This window comes from Hemicordylus capensis, chromosome 4 (genome assembly GCF_027244095.1).
Source record: "Hemicordylus capensis ecotype Gifberg chromosome 4, rHemCap1.1.pri, whole genome shotgun sequence".
NCBI lineage: Eukaryota > Metazoa > Chordata > Lepidosauria > Squamata > Cordylidae > Hemicordylus > Hemicordylus capensis.
This window is the reverse complement of record NC_069660.1, coordinates 243,808,575-243,826,362: the sequence shown is the minus strand read 5'-3', so window position 1 is coordinate 243,826,362 and position 17,788 is coordinate 243,808,575. Positions and strand designations below refer to the sequence as shown.

At 41.8% G+C, this 17,788-nt stretch overlaps 1 long non-coding RNA gene across 1 annotated transcript; it reads left to right on the top strand.

The window, feature by feature from the left end:
* Window positions 1–8,594: 8,594 nt before the first annotated feature.
* Window positions 8,595–15,185, top strand: LOC128352938 (uncharacterized). The gene is made up of 2 exons (XR_008320721.1): window positions 8,595–9,600; window positions 14,028–15,185. It is a non-coding gene; the product is annotated as an uncharacterized LOC128352938 (long non-coding RNA).
* Window positions 15,186–17,788: the final 2,603 nt, after the last annotated feature.

Genomic DNA, 17,788 nt, shown 5'->3' with positions numbered 1-17,788 from the left:
GCTCCTTCTCAAATCTCGACATTTGATCCTCAAATCCAACTTTAAGATCCTTCTTATAGATTTCATTTAACTGATGTTACTCAAACCCAGGGGCGTAACTATAATAGGGCAAGGGGAGACAGTTGTCTGGGGGCCCACTTCCCTGGGGGGGCCCCCAGAGGCAAGTCACATGACTGACTCCCCCAGATGCGCACCCACCCAGGCTTCCTTCAGTTGTATTCCTCCTCTGAAATTGATGTGAGTGTTAAGACCTGGAGCTACCAGAACAGCAAGTCTTTCTCTAGTACCATTAAATGACTTGTATCATCCACAATTTACAAAACATTTATAAAAATAATTTAGGATGATGTTCTATTGTGGCACATAGGTTATATTTTACTATGCTTTTTGTTACCACTATTCAGCCTCATTTAAGATTTCTTTACTTCATGAGCTGAGCTTCAGTGATGGGGGGCCCATTTTAAAATCGTGTCTCTAGGCCCACTCCAGCCTTGCTACGCCCCTGCTCAAACCAGTTACTAACCAAATTTTGTACTTCGATTAGGTTTTTTAATTTGCAGCCCTTTTCTTGGAAACATAACAAATCCCTATAGGTACCCCATTCAGATTGCATATTTATCTCTTTACGTGCTAAAGCTTCAATCGGGGATAGCCATAATGGAGTTTTAGATTCCAACCATTTTTTATATTTTACCCACACTCTCATTAGACTCCTTCTTACATAACTGTGAACCTGTTCCTTTTGGGGAAGTGTGACCTCATCTAGAAAAGGGAGATCAAAATCATCTCTAGAGTTCTGACCCCACACAATAAGTACCTCTGTCTTATCTGGATTCAGCTTCAGTTTATTCTCCCTCATCCAGCCCATTACTGCTTCCAGGTAGGCATTTAGAGAGGATATTCTAGCTCCTGAAGAAGTTGACATGGAGAAGTAGATCTGAGTGTCATCAGTGTACTGGTAACACCCAGCTCCAAATCCCCTGATGATCTCTCCCAGCAGTTTCATGTAGATGTTAAAAAGCATTGGAGAAAGTACGGAGCCTTGAGGGACACCATACTTAAGCTCAGATTTTGAAGAGCAACAGTCTCCAATCGACACCATCTGGAATCTATCCGAGAGGTAGGAGCGGAACCACTGTAAAACAGTGCCTCCCACCCCCAACTCCCTCAGACGTTCCAGAAGGATACTATGGTCGACAGTATCAAAAGCTGCCAAGAGATCCAAAAGGACCAACAGAGTAACACTTCTTCTGTCAATTGCCAATTGGAGATCAGCCATCAGGCCGACCAAGGCAGTCTCCACTGCGTAGCCCACCCGAAAACAAGTCTGAAATGGGTCTAGATAATCAGATCCCTCCAAGACCAACTGGTGATGAGAGGCCACCACCCTCTCAATTACCTTGCCCAGCCATGGGAGGTTGGAAACAGGCCTATAATTGCTCAACTCTGAGGGATGTAATGCAGGCTTCTTTAGAAGAGGTCTAATGATTGCCTCCTTAAGACAAGGAGGCATCCTGCCCTCCCTCAGAGAAGCATTTATGATTTCCACTAGGCTGTCTACAACAACCTCTCGACTAGATCGAACAAGCCACGTTGGACAAGGGTTAAGAGAACAAGTGGTAGGCCTCACTGCTCCAAGCAGCTTGTCCACATCCTCAGGAGTCACAAACTGAAACCGATCCAGTCGAATCACATAAGAGGAGTTGTTGGGCACCTCCAGCTCAGATATCAAATTAATTGTGGAGTCTCCATCTAGGTAGGCCCAAATCCGAGAGATTTTATCTGCGAAAAACTCTTTAAAGACATCACTATGGGTAACTGATGACTCCAAATTCTGGTTCAAGGGAGGGGGGGCAGATACTAGCACCCTCACAACCCTGAATAACTCCACTGGACATGAACTCGCAGAGGCAATACGGGCAGAAAAGAACTGCCTCTTTGCCACACGTATTGCCTGAGCATACAGGTGAAACTCGGAAAATTAGAATATCGTGCAAAAGTCCATTAATTTCAGTAATGCAAATTAAAAGGTGAAACTGATATATGAGACAATTCTATTCTAATTCTATTCTTCAATCCTTGTCTTCTTGGTTCCATGTAATATTCTAATTTTCCGGGATTGTGGATTTGGGGTTTTCATGAGCTGTACGCCATGAACATCACAATTATAACAAATTAAGGCTTGACTTATCTCACTTTGCATGTAATGCGCCTGTCTAATATATCAGTTTCACCTTTTAATTTGCATTACTGAAATTAATGGACTTTTGCACAATATTCTAATTTTCCGAGTTTCACCTGTATGTCACAATCTGTCAGATTCGAGTCTTTCTCCACTTGCGCTCCAGTTGCCTACCTTGCCGCTTCAGCCCCCGTAGGTCTTCTGTATACCAAGGGGCCAAATTTGAAGTCGTAGGGGACGCTTAGGAGCAATCGTGTCTACTGCCCTGGTGAGCAAGTTGTTCCAATTCTCAACGAGGGCATCAACAGGATCACCGGCAAAGCCAATACTGAATCCCTCCAAGCTTCTTGGAATCTTACTGGATCCAGTAACATCTTTGGGAGGACCATTCAAATAAATAAAGAACAATCCATACATTGTTGAGGCCAGACAAAAACCAGCAAAGTTACATACAGTGGGGTTATTCTTATGATCACCCTGGGCATGTGGGGAGTGTGTGTGTGTGTGTGTGTGTGTGTGTGTGTGTGTGTGTGTGTGTGTAAGGCTGCATTCCATGTACCTCTCCCCCCTCCCCCAGACAACCAAGCAGGTCAGCTTCAGCATGCCTCCTGCACGCCCACATGGACAGCCTTGTTCCTAGCAGTTCTATGTAGCACAGAGCAGGGCAGAGGAATCTAGGACCGGAACTTGTTGTTCCAGCCTCTGGATATCTCTCAATGCAATGTGCGACATGCACATTGCATTGGGGATTTACCCTCTCCGATGGGCACTCTATGAGCCCATCTCTGTGATTCCCAGTATTCGGGTTAAGGGTGCAAGAACAGTCCATCCCTGGTAGTCTGCATACAGGGAGGCATAGTTGGGGCCCAGCCTGGCATTAAAATCTCTACCAATGATACTGGGAAGGGAAGGATACTGATCAGGGAAGGCAAGTACGCGTTTGATAATATAAGCCTCAACTCTGTTCAAAACTCCTTAATAGAAGACACAGGCCTTGGGTGGAGGTGGGAGTGATAAACATTAATAATCAACAAGCTGCAGCAATCAAACTTAATAGGTGAGACTGCTGCAAAATACAAATAAGAACTGAGCTTAACATCCTCAGCCCACAACGTGGTAGAAATAAACAATCCACGTTTCCCTTTTGCTCTCCCTTTATTTAATACAGGTATAGCATTTAGCACATAAGAGACAAAACTAGGGATGTGCGAGCTGGCTCAAATTCAGTTTGGTTCGATTCGCTTGGCCTTGAAGCGAACCAGGTCTGGTTCAGTTTGGGTACAAACCAAACTGATAGGGCCAGTTAGGGCCCAGTTCAGAGCCCTACCAGGAAAGGTAAATCTGGCAAGGATTCCTCTTTACCAGTAAAGGGGTAGTGGGAGTGGGGGGATTCTAAAATTTTTTGTTTGAAGTGAAGAAATCCATCTTATTTATTTTTTATTTCTCTGTGTAAACTGCCCTGAGCCACTTTTGGAAGGGTGGTATAGAAATATCTCTCTCTCTCTCTCTCTCTCTCTCTCTCTCTATCTATCTATCTATCTATCTATCTATCTATCTAATAAATAAATAAATACCCTAGTCACTAATCCCATAGAAATCAATAAATGAAATAAATAAATAAATAAATAAATAAATACTCGTTGCTAATCCCATGCATGGCAGCTCTCGTGAGAGTTTGTGAGCTGCCGGCAGGGGAAGAGGAAAGTGGTATTGCCAGACAGGCTTGCTTCCGGGTGGGTGGGCGGTCAGAAGATGGTGGCAGTGGTGGTGGCCGGGCGGAGGGAGAAATGGTGGTGGTGGGCAGGGGAGAAAACAACAAAGGCGGGGGGCAAGCAGGCAAAGAAAACAGTGGCGGTGGGTGGGGGTGAAAAGAAAATAGCAGTGGGGGGAGAACTAGAGGTGCAGATGCTGTGTCCAGCCCAGCTAGCATGTCTTATTTATACTTGACCTACATTTTATCTCATCATCAGACAGTGCATAACTCTGGTGCACTGCCAATATTCTGTATTATTTACAGATATTTGCACATATGCCTCAAACAATTCTTTTAACTGATCCACCTTTTGGCCAAGAATGTTCAACTTCTCTAGTAAATATATTCCTGTCTGGGCCATGAGAAGAGCATATTTTGCCAGGAAACCTGAAGTGGTCTCAAGGGCATAGGGCATTCCTTACTCTCTGAACATAGGATAGGGGTTCATAGTCTCAGCTTTGTCCATTCTTGATGGTAACTCCTCACTCCTAAGCCCCCACCCAGTGATAACAGGTGGAGCCTCTATAATAGAGAGTCTCTCCGGCTCCAGCACTTCATATCTTTTCATGGTGGGAAAAGGATTTAATATACTCACAGACACCTTGTGTTGCAAAAGCTGATCTATTTTTATCTGCTTCACAGCTTTGAGAATCACATCTGTGATTCTGATGGAGAACTTTGCCTTTTTAAAAAAATTCTCCATACTCTTCAATTAAGGTATATCTAGATTTTAGCAGGCTCCAGCAGTTAATAGTCAAAACGCCTCCTCCCACGTAGGTAACATCCAGCCAGCTTGCTTACCAAATACTGGAATTAACACTCCAGATAAGAGCAAAAAGGCATCCAAATAAAAGCCCAACTACTAAAAGTTTCTAGAAATCTAGATAAAAGTTTTAAAAAATCAATAAATTTAAACCAGGCAGAAATTCTAGCATTGTTAGTGGGAGAGAAGGGTATCAAAACTGTTAACTCATTGCCATCTTGGCTCCTCCCCCATTTACTTATTTAAAATATTTATACCCTGCCTCTCCAGTTCACTACTGCTGGGATGGCTTATAACATTAATAAAATGGATGCAATATAGAACAATTTTAAAAACTAATTAAAAAACATATAGAACAGGCTAAAACCACAATTAAAATGATTTTTTAAAAAATTAAAATTAAAAGTTATCAATAAAAGTTAAACACTAAGAAACACTCCCTCATCCAGCCCGTTACCGCTTCCAGGCAGGCGCTTAGGGAAGTTAGGTCTTTTCCTGATGAAGTTGACATGGAGAAATAGATTTGGGTGTTAGCATATTGATAACACCCTGCACCAAATCCCCTGAATATCCCTGCCAGTGGTTTAGCACTGAAGATAGAATGAAGCCCTGCAGTACCACATGCAATAGCTCTCATTTTGAAAAGCAACAATCTCCAAGCAACACCATCTGGAATCTACCCATCTGTAATCTCACTGATAGTGCTGAATATTTAGAGCTGCGGTTCTCAACTTTGGGTCTCCAGTTACTGTGGGACTACAACTCCCATGATTCCCTGCTATACTCCTGCCGAGCTTCTGGTTTACGTGCTTATATCTATTAGAGAGCCAGCGTGATGTCGTGGTTAGAGTGCTGGACTAGGACCGGGGAGACTCGAGTTCAAATCCCCATTCAGCCATAAAACTACCTGGGTGACTCTGGGCCAGTCACTTCTCTCTCAGCCTAACCTACTTCACAGGGTTGTTGTGAAAGAGAAATTCAAGTATGTAGTACACTGCTCTGGGCTCCTTGGAGGAAGAGCAGGATATAAATGTAAAAATAATAATAATAATAGCATAAATTGACAGTCCTGTAGATGGGAGTGGGCTGGATATTAGGTAATTAATGTGCCATATTGTATCAATTATTAGATCGATAACTCAAAATCCAGTTAGGGAACCATGACTGCTTGAAATCAAAATGCACACATTATATTTAAAAAGTCAAACTCCAAACTTTTATTCCAAAAGGCCCTTAATACATTGGATTACAATTGTTAAATACTGATGCAGAAAGATTCTATAGATACTGAACTTAAGAATCCATATTAGATGCAGATTTGTTTCCATTCTACTGTCAATAATGTCCTTGCTGTTATGACTCCTAAGTTTTTTCAGCAGCATACTGAGAAGGCAGAGGAAATTGATTTCATTAGGAAGGTCGTTAATACTAGGGCCTAATTCACAGTGAGGTGATAAATGTGTGTCTGAGTTACAACAGTTCAAATGGCAGGTGAGGACCCACTCTTTATAAAAATATAATGCCTCACATATAGAAAAGTAGCATGTTAACTAGGCCAGTCTACATAGTTTCTTCCTGAGATCCAGTTTTCTATGTGCTGGGAATTTATTTTGTATGTGATCTAGCACAGGCACAAGTTTAATACCACAATTAGAACTAGACCAAGTACTCTAATGCTGTCATTGCCTTGATTCCCTTGTTTCTCATCTCTTCATATTCAGTACATTGTAACTAGCGATGCTGCTGAAGTTCAGAAATAGCAAATTAAGAACACAGTTTCCTCCAGGCAATAATTCTTGAAGTATTCTGAGAAGATCTTCCTTCTTCTATAAACTCTTACTGTGTTTGGAATGCAAAAGAAGACTACAATGTGGCCGTCTTAGGTGGCATACATGCCCGGCTCAATGCTGCAGACAAAGCTGAAGCCTCAACTAAGCTGTTAAATGCCCTGCTCGCAACAAGAGGCACAAGGAATATAACACCCCCAACCACACACACAAAGACTGCACAGGACCACTCATCACTCCCAGAAATCAATATTGTACCCAATTATTCCCTGCTAACTCATTTTACTTATTTTAAAATATGTATTCTACTTTTCCTCCAAGGAGCCCAGAGCGGTATACCCAGTTAAGTTTCTTTGTGCAACAATCCTGAGAGGTAGGTTAGGCTGAGAGAGATGTGACTGGACCAGAGTCACCCAGCAAGCAGCAGGGCTGAATGAGGATTCGAATTCGGGTCTCTCCGGTCCTAGTCCAACACTCTAACCCCTATACCACACTATCTATCAAATAGATGCCTCTAAAGTAGGCCTGCTCAACTTAGACCCCCCACAGCTGTTTTTGGACTACAACTCCCATAATCCCCAGCCACAGTGGCCGATAGCAAGGGATTATGGGAGCTGTAGTCCAACATCTGGAGGAGGGCCGAAGTTGAGCTGGCCTGCTCTAAAGTGTCTATTTGAGCGAATAACACTCAAACTGAGCAAACACCCCTAAAGTGATTCTCTTATATTGAACAGAGGGAGAGCACCTGGCCCTACCCAACCCCAGCACAGCATCCTCCCAGTGGCTGTTGCTGGTGTCTGCCCCATATTTTTAGAATGTGAGCCCCTTGGAGACAGGGGACCATCCTACTAGTGTATAATTTATTTTCTTGTGCAAACCGCCCTGAAATCTCGGTTAAAAGGCAGTATATAAAGGTTCATAGTAGTAATAGGCAGTCCCAACTTAGGCCCTGGGACCTACTCCAGTCGGTGGAGGGAGGGGGCCCACAAAGGCCACTGCATTCCTCCCACCAACCATGAACGTACCCCATAAGTCCCTCCATTCCTACACACACCCTTGTTGGGCAACAAGGGGACAGAAGAGGGGCTCCAAACTCCACCCCAAACCGCCTCTCTCGGTGGCAGAGTCATTGTTGCCTCTGCCCACACTCCCGGGCCGCTTTGGATGCTGCCAGACACCATTGCGAGCCAGAACTGAACAAATAGGTCCTCAGAAGCTCCAGGGAAGCAATGAGATCTATCCTCTCTCGTTACTTCCTGAGAAAGGATTGAGTTTGAGGCGGGCCAGGAGCAGCATTGATAGCCCGAGCCCTGCCCCCAGAAGGCCCTCCAGCCAGTGACTGAGCAACTCGTGCATTGTGCCTTTCCAAAGGCTGGGGCAAAAAGCCTGCCCCCACCCCTCCACGCTGGGTGTTGGAAGTTAAGGACTTTGCGCTGTCTCGTCTCAGACAGTGGAGGACAGACTAGTGAGTCAGAGGGCTAGAGGGTCAAGACATTGGTCATCCCTTCTCCACTGCTCTGATACTATCCCTTTGATATGTAGATTGCTAATCTCAGGGACTAACTTCCTTCCTCTCCTCTCTTCCCTACCTGCCCTTCTACCTTGCAACATGGCAAGCTCCTCTCCCTGCACCATGTGTGCAGAGAAGATGCAGAATCCATCTGCATCCAGCTAGATAGATAGATTAGAGATCCTAACTCCTCACTTTCCTATCTAGAATGGAGTTCCTTAATAAATGCCTTTTATATTGATTTGAAACTATGAATTGGCTCCAAGTTACTTTACTCTCAGCATACCCGCATGCCTAACTAAATCCGCTGTGTTGTGCCTTTGTGCACTCTGCTATAATGAGAAAGGGATTCTCTCACCACAGAGAATTTCCAACACTGGGGAGCAGCAGACCATTCCCTATTGCAAAGTTCCAAAGTGACATTGCAAGAACACACAGAAACATTGAAAGAACTGTTAGAAGAAAATTACTTCTTAGCCTTCTCTGTTTATGGTCATAACTTCTGCTAACCCCATCCTACATTTAGCCAATGTCAGTTGGCTCATTATGACTTCTAGCATTTAGAACATTCTCTAACATTCCAAAGCAGTTGAGTGGTGAACTAGCTTCCATCTCTTATTTGCTTTCCCTTTTGCCAGCCCCAGCACCACTGATTCCTGAAGGAGACTGCTACTGGCAGGGATGGTCTCCACATGAAGCAGAAGCAGGTTACTGAAAGCAGTGCTGAACATTTAGGCCTGTATCAGCAGGAAGTCATCCTGTAAAGGCCATTTCCAGCAGTCTCCACTTGATTCCTGATGGGTGTAAACTGACTGCTAGTCGCACACAGGTTTTGTGAAGAGCAGTGCTTTGAGCTTCTCGGTGGTTTCATGAATGCATTTCTATTAATGGAGTTCTGTTGAATCCAAAGCAGTTCATTTGGGCGTAAGAACTTTCCGAGTCACACACAAAATAGTATGTAACAATACATACTATTATTACAACCCATGAAATGGGTCGCTGCAATGAAGTATGCATTCAGAAGGAACAAATCTCTTTGCTATATGGATAGAACTGGAATAATTGTAATTTGTAATAACTATGAATTAATTATTAGTGCAAAATCACACTGTCCTCTTAACATATATTTTTGCGATTTAAATATTGACTATATGCAAGCTTCCAGAGAATTCCCTCATTTCTATTCCTCCTCACTGAAATATGAGTTATAATTTTATTGAAAATATTAGCCAGCTGCTTTCTACTGCTCCAGTCAGCTCACATAAAAATCGTATAAGAGCAGTAAAATAAAACCAAAAGCACCAATAAAAATTAAAAGGAACAGCAGAAAAAGAAGAACCTGGAATAAATCTGGATCCTCTTCTGGAATATATGGGCTTTATAACACTTCTAGAAGGCAGTGAGGAACGAATAGCCCTGTGCTTCCTCATGGAATTTATTTTAATGTCTTGAGGCCATTGCAGTAAAAGCCCTGCTCCTAACAGCAACTGTTCCAACGTTGCAGAGGAAAGGAACTTGGAGAAAATCCTGGAAAACAATTCTGGGCAAGATTAGTAGACTCTCATAAGCCCCCTTCAGATGACATCCTTGTTTATGCTGTCTAAAGTGAGTCTGGAAGTCCCGTCCCCAGTGTGTCACTCACTCCCCCTCACAAGCTATTCATAAATAGACAGTTATTTTTTTTCTGTTTTATTTTGTTTTTATAATGGATTTGTCTCACTGTTTTTGTGAAAGGCCCTGAGCAGTGGTGTTTTGTAGGGGTGGGATATAAATATTTTAAACAAAACAAAACAAAACAAATGAATATGTTGTATGTATGTACACTAAGTATAGTACAGTATATAGAAATTGATATGTACCTGGGCACATTTCATCACACATATTCAATACTTGTATAGCAGTACACACAATTTATACTTTCTAGTTGAGTGGTCCAGTAACTAGGTTCACATTTAAAATAAACACATACAGTCATTCATACAAAAGCATGTAAATGTGTACAGACATGCACACACACATACTATGTAATGCATGACCCTTGTACTTCTTGCATTTCATGGCTATTTGGCTACAGCTTACCATTTTTTTCTTTAGAACCATGAATATATCTACCTACCTATATCTATTTATCTAAGATATATACCTGCAACCTGTGGATAGCCCTTTATGCATCTGATGAAGTGAACTCTTGCCATGAGAACTCTGTTCAACTTTAAGATGCCACAAGAGTCATCATTGTTTTTGTTTATATCAAGTAGTACATAGTCACATGTCCCATTCAACTGCATTCACTGAACTTAAGTGACTACTCCATGCTGGCAACATTTCTGGAACTAGCCCTTAAATGAAAACAAATCACACACTTGTGAATACTTAATTAGGGAAAGAACTCTACAGTTACATTTCTAATTGAATTTTATCCACTTTAAGGACATTACTTCTAGTCCTGACTACATTAAATCATGTAGGGAAAGACTGTAGCATTTTATATTAAGGAGCAGGCGCCCATCAGAACTACTACAGAATCTGCTTAAAATCATAAAACACTATTAGGAGATACTCAGCGAAATGGCAAAAAGTAGTGGGCATCCATTTCAAATGCAGTTTGTTCCTATTATTCATTATTCAAAGTATCTCAGCTTTCTGGCCTAGTTTTCCAGAACATCAGGATTTACTACAACACAAAGAACATAAAATATTACAATTTGACTTATAGTAATTACCCATTAGACTCTAAGAGTAGTATTTCTGAAATCAACTTCAATTCTTAAATTAAGTTTTCTGTTGGTTTTAATAGAATTACAAACAATAATGAAACACTAATAGCAATAGCTCAATAACCTATCCATCTACTTCTCCACTCCAGCCAACCTGGACAGGAAAACAATATAACTCATATAAACTGCATTTTATTTTTAATGTAGTCTTTCTCTCTAATCACCAAGCTCATCTCAGCACACAGAAATAACTTTAATTCCCTTTTCAAGGTGTAGTTCTTATTTATACAACCACTTTTGAAGTAGAAACTTAACTAGTTTATCCAGTTGTGCCTTTTTCATCAGTAATGCTGTAATGCTTAATGTAATGCAGTAGTGCTAAGTGAATGAATGTAGCATTCAGCATTACTAAAGCCCCTTTCAAATGTTTAGGGATGTGCAAACCAGCTCAAGTTAAGGTGGTTCAAATTCAAATTGGACCCGGTTCGGTTCGAGGCTGAACCGAGCTGGTTTGGGCCCAGTTTGAAGCCTCTACTGTATGCTAAATTTGTTCAAAAATTAGTAACAGCTGTCATAGTGGCCACGGGGGGAGGCGGTTGGCAGCTCCCCGACATGTATATCTCACCTTTCTTCTGTCATGGAATTCAAGATGGCGTATACAAGGGTTCCAGGTGTGTCATCTATCTAAGCACAGATCTGACCAAGACTTTTAGTGAGGTCACAGCAGCATGTAACTGCAGACAGGGGTGACCCTTCCATGAAGCGAGGTGAGGCAGTCACATCAGGCAACAGATTATTGGGCTGGCAGCGAGGGAGCAACATGGCCTCCTGCCCCCTGCTAAAAGAGGGGGAGGAGGGTGCATGCACGGGGGTGGCATTTTGTTCCCTGCCTCAGGGGCACAGAGTTCTACAGCTACCACTGCCCTCAGTCCACATCTTGGGACTTTCCACATTTAGCCTGAAACAACAACTTCTGCTACTGGTAGTGTGGAGCAACTGACATTCAGCTTGCTTAGTTCTTATTCTTCCTAACACTACCAGAGGGAAAGCAAACTAAATAGTAAAACATGGTTATTTATAATGGGTGCAAAGGAAGGGGTTGTTGAAGTTAGCAGCACAAATTTTGTGAATCATCCTTGATAGCATTTGGAAAACCTCTTTTAAAGAGGAAAGTATAAGGGTTATTTCTCTCCAGTGAATCACTTTAACAGTGTTGCACCAGCAAAATTCTTTATTAAGGCACTGGCATGTAGCTTCCCAACAATGTGAAGAATACTAATTCCTTCTTAGCTTCCTGAATAACCACAATTCTCCCTGCTGCCATCAAATGTCTGTAAGCTCAGGAAGCCAAGTTCATATTCAGAATGCTAACTAGAAGCTGCACTAAAGTTGGAATCAACATTTTTTTTTTCTATAAAGAAAAGTCAAACTGTAATACTTTACATCAAGAAAATACTTTCTCTGACGTCAAACTAAAACAGAATCATGGAATTTTATTTCTGGAAAGTCGAGTGGCAAGTATCCTTCTCCTGTCCAAACATGCTGAAGTAAAGTCCTTCATTCCACTTGCATCAGATTTCTAATAGGCCAGCTGTGCGAATCTTCTGAAGATACAAGATTCAGGGCCACTGCTGAAACTAAGCATGTAAACTCTGGATGGGAGATCACTCAGGATCCATATGTCACTGTAATCTATTCAGAGGCAGGGCAAGGTATAATAAAATGCAATAAATACACTCAGGATTACACTAGGCAAAAACCCCGCAAGCTGAATTCATAAAAAAGAGAGGAAAACCCTGAGTACATAGGAACATAGGAAACTGCCATATACTGAGTCAGACCATTGTTCTATCTAGCTCAGTATTGTCTTCACAGACTGGCAGTGGCTTCTCCAAGGTTGCAGGCAGGAATCTCTCTCAGCCCTATCTTGGAGAAGCCAGGGAGGGAACTTGAAACCTTCTGCTCTTCCCAGAGCGGCTTCATCCCCTGAGGGGAATATCTCGCAGTGCTCACACATCAAGTCTCCCATTCAGATGCAACCAGGGCAGACCCTGCTTAGCTATGGGGACAAGTCATGCTTGCTACCACAAGACCAGCTCTCCTCCTTAAAAACATACCAACGGGGATTCAAACCAGCAACCTCTGGCTTGCTAGTCAAGTCATTTCCTGCTACGCCATTAGGTGGCTTGATCAACAAATTATAATAACAATTGTACTAATATATTGGCTGAGACTCAAAGAGCACAAATAGGGGCTTTTCAGACTTATTCTCCCCACTGAAGCTCTTTGTACTTTCTAATAGTCATTCCTGGAAAGCCTGAGAAACAGCATATCATGCAGCACAAGGCACTGCCTTCGGAAATATTAGCAATCCCCTGCGTCTCCATAGACATGCTATAGCAGGGGTTCCTTCCCAACCTGTGGTACTCCAGATGTTGCTGTACTACAACTCCCATCATCTCCAGATAATAAATTATAGCTGGGGGTGATGGGACCTGTAGTTCAGCAACATCTGGAGTGCCACATGTTGGGAATCCCTGTGCTATAGTGTCAGAGCAGGTAAAAAACAAAAACAAACAGCCCACCCTTTCACAAAGTGTGGAGCCAAAACCATCCTGTGTTCTTTCATCTCTCCCTAATATGGTCTATGGCCTGGTTTGTACATAGCGTGAAACCTTGGGTAGACAAAACTGTAGTTAATCTGTAGAGCCGGGAATCATGCCATAGATGATAAACTGCCATCCCTATCCCATTTATGAGTGCTGATGGATGGATGGATGGATGGATGAGATTGCTAGGAATAGGTCAAGATTACTTAGGAGTTGCCCCTTTATTTTTTGTAGTATTGTTCTATTTTTTGTACAGGTTGGTAGGGAAGTGGAGAAGCAGTCTATTAGTATTAATCTTGAGCAAAGCTTTGGTCTGAAAATGATGAGGAAGCAGTTTATGATATATGCAGTTTAAAGATTTATTTGAGGGGAAAGGGGTACCAGACAACCAGCTCTGGCCCTCCAGATCAGATAAGCTGATTTGGCAACACTGGTTAACAATAGAACTCATACTCCACACCTTTCCCCTTCCACCCAACCCTTCCATACTTCAAAAGTAGTAGTAGTCTGGGCCACGTTGAGTGTCCAAGTGCTAGGCCCAGCCGATACTGATTCGCCTGGGATGTAGGATTTATCCCTGGTCTCTCCTTGTCTACCCACCCAACTGGAAACCGGTCAGTGAAAGGGCTCCTTGCATGCATGTCTATTCTCCTTCTTTTATGTAAAGCATGTTTCCCCCAATGCCATTCCATCCCTTTAAATGCAGGAACTGCATAGATGTGGCATCCCTGTTGGCAAGCAGCTGCAGGAGGAGCAAGAAGACAGCAGAGGGCGAGACATCATCTCCAAGAGTCAGCCAGTGAGAAACACAGCCACCCTAGGATGGATGCATTTATGGGCTGCTCTGAACCCGTCTCTCTATGGTGGTGGGAGGAGCTTGCACATGAAACCCAGGTTATAGTGGTGGCAGAATTTGGGTGCCACAATGCTGCCTTCTAACCTCAGGTTTCAGCAGCGAACCTCACTATAAAATAAGGGTTCAAATTCAGGTTTGGGAGCAAAAATAGATCTTCAGTTGTGTGACGAAACGGTGGCTTCACGCTTTTGGACAATCACAAACTCAAACCTCTGGCACGTTTACCTCTGGTTTGGCATTATGTCAGGATGGGGCCTCTGACTCTTCTGAATTGTGGCCTGTTTAAAAAAGAATAGCAGAGCTAGCCAATCTGACCACATCCAATCCTTATGTACAACATAGGTGATTGTATATTATATCATACCCTACAAGATTATCTAAGCATGCAAGTTAGTTTCATTGCCTTTGTTGTGATATCTATATCAATGAATAGAGAGAGTTAGCCTTAACTGAATTGATTAGTCTGCACAAATTTGTATGTATGCTTAATAGCAGACATGCGAAATCAAAGCCAAAACAAAAACCCTTCCATAACATTTCACATCTGGTGAGAGAAATAGTGTCTAAGAACAAAATATTTAAGTAAGTTTTTTAAAATTACACTGATTTGTGCCTTTGTAATTATAACGATTTGTGCCTTGTGGAACAACTAGCTATGGGGAGAAGGGATGTAAATATTTTAATAGTTATAATATTGTTGTGTATATACTTAATTACATTGATTTGTGCCTTGTGGAAGGAATTTTGAATCTAGGGTTGAGCACGATGATTTCTTGAAACAGAATACATTTCCTTGTTTTGCTATTTTTTTAAAAAAATATTTAAATTACATGATGGTTGGTTGTTCTTTATTCAGCAAAGGAACAAAAACTGTTGGGACATTTTGCGGAAATTGGCATCCATTAATTGTATGACTGTACAACATTATGCCATGCTGATGGAGAGGCTTGTGCTATAGTTGTCTCTGCTTAAAAAGGCGAGTTTCTTTAAAAAACACTTTCACTTTAAGTTGTCTCAGTTAATATCAGGAGTCATGCATCAACTGCGGTTGTATGTGCTTATTCACTAGGAAGTGCTGTCATGTTCAAATGACAAATATATATGAAGTAATCACTTTTCTAATGAAAAACAGAGCTGTGTGATTATCAGATATATCTATTTACAATGCAAGACAATTCAGAACAACTTCTCAAACAGTTTCTTCTTTTTATTACTACTACTACTACTACTACTACTACTACTTATAATCCACCATAGACACAAAAAGCACAAGGCAGGGATTTTGAAGCCACATAATTGTATCCACATTAGAACTTGCAATGTTTTGTATCTGGTTATTCAATTAATTGTGTTAAATCATAGGCAAAGCCTTTGGGTTTGAAGGATCGTATGGCTAAATATAAGATATGGGGTTTTAGTTTATCTTTTTAGATTTTTTCTTTTGTTTAAGTATTGTAGTGGCTATAAAATTATCACAAATGGTTAATTTAAAATTTTCAAGGTGTTTGGAGCAGATGAAAAATGATTTGAATAGGTGGTCTAAGATTTCTCTAAGTATTTGGAGTAAGAAAAATATTGTTAAAACTAGTCATTAAGCCCGTTCCATTAACGGGCGCTAGAAGAGTTTCGCCGCCGCTGCGGCCGCCGGCTCGCCTTCCCCACTGCGGCCGCCGGCTCGCTTCCACCGCCGCCGCAGCTGCCGGCTCGCCTCCGCGGCCCTGCCCGGCCAGGCCTGCCACCTCGCCTCCGCGGCCCGGCCAGGCCCGCCGCCTCGCCTCTGCGGCCCGGCCCGGCCCACCTGGCTCCCCGGCCATGGCCACCGCCGCTGCCGCTGTTCTCCCGGGTGTGCCGCCAGGACCAATCAGGCGCCCCCTGGAGCCCACGCATGCGCAGAACACCCGCCAGAGACACGGACGCAGGAGACATGGACGCAGGTACCTTAGGGTTTTATTATATAGGATGAATGTATTGCCTAGGCTCATATATATTTTAAGAGGTCTTCCAATGTTTATACCCATTTTCTTTTTTAAGAGGGTATATAGATTGGTGAGCGAGTTTTTGTGTAAAGGAGGCCTTCCTAAATTTTCTCTTGGTAAATTAAAATTGCCGGTGAGAGAAGATGGGTTTAATTTCCCACATTTTCAAGTTTACCATTGGGCTTATATTTTAGCTTCTGTAGTGGGATGGACTGGGGAACAGGTTTCAGTTTAACGTTGGCAACAACTTGAGCATTATTATGTGGTTCCAACAAAACCTTGGCAGGTATTAGGTTCAGTGTTTGTTTGTGGATATGTATTTTCGTCTGTACTTTATGTTACAAGAGATATATAGATAATTTTGGGGCATAGATAGGGTTTTAATCCCTATATGCATGATAGGCTAGCGGTTTGGGGAAATACAAGGGTAAAAATTTCTTATAAATCCTTTTTTTTGGAGTTAATTGGGCTTCCCAAGGCCTTAATACATTGGATTAGCTTATTTCATCTGATTTTGTTTTTAAATCTTTTAATAGTTTGAGGTCTGAATTTGAATTATCACAGATGGCTAATCAGCAGTTGGTTCAGCTTAAACATTTGCTAACTGAGCTTTTTGAACCTCAGAATTGCTGCCTCAGAAACTACATCCTTATTATTAAATTTGGAACATTTAAAGGATGTATCTAAATCAGTAACTTTTCTTCATCAAAAATTTAGAGTGATAGATAAGATTGATATTAATTACATATGCGAACTCTGTGAACTTGAGTGTCCTATTCTTTTAAATAAATGGCAAGTGGCCCTGAAAGCAGTAAAATATGCTTCTTTCACCTTCAAAGTGAAGTTAATGCAGCAGAAGCTCCTGTTTCGTACTTATTGGAAACCACATAGAATGTTTAGAAAAGCTTGGTTGCAGACTCCCAGATGCTGGCGATGCAAATTACAGGAGGGAACACTCACACACATGGTCGGAGCTTGTTCTGTTGTTGCATTGTTTTGGTTAGAAACTCATAGAATTGTTAATATGACTATGTAGCAATGTTTGGTTGCTAATGATGTTCATGTCCTTTTGGGGTGTGTCCTCAAAGTATGGGATTTATCTATATATCAAGAGAAATGGATTTTTTGAGCATGGGGAATTGCCAAAAGGATTGTGATACCAAATTGGAAGGATAAAGGGACGGGCCTTCTCCACTGCTGCCCCAAGGCTTTGGAATGCACTAGCTAGTGAAATAAGAGCCTCCCCATCTCTGACAGCTTTTTAAAAGTCTTTAAAAACACATTTCTTCACCCAGGCTTTTAATTAATGCTGTTTTAATGGTTTTAATGCTGTCTTGGAATATTGTTTTGAAATTTTTGGATTGCTGTGATGTGTGTGTCTCCCCCCCCCCCCATTTTTGTCTTAATGAATGTTTTACTTTGTTTTTATTCTGTTGTGAACCACCCAGAGATGTAAGCTTTGGGTGGTATTAAAATGTTTTAATATAAATAAATAAATTAAATAAATAAATAAATAAACAGTCATGGATTATGATATGTGTTCCTTAGCACAGTGTGAACAAGTTTCAATCAAAAATTAAAACTTTGGACTGTTACCATAAATAAATATACAGCATAAAATAACTAAAAGATACA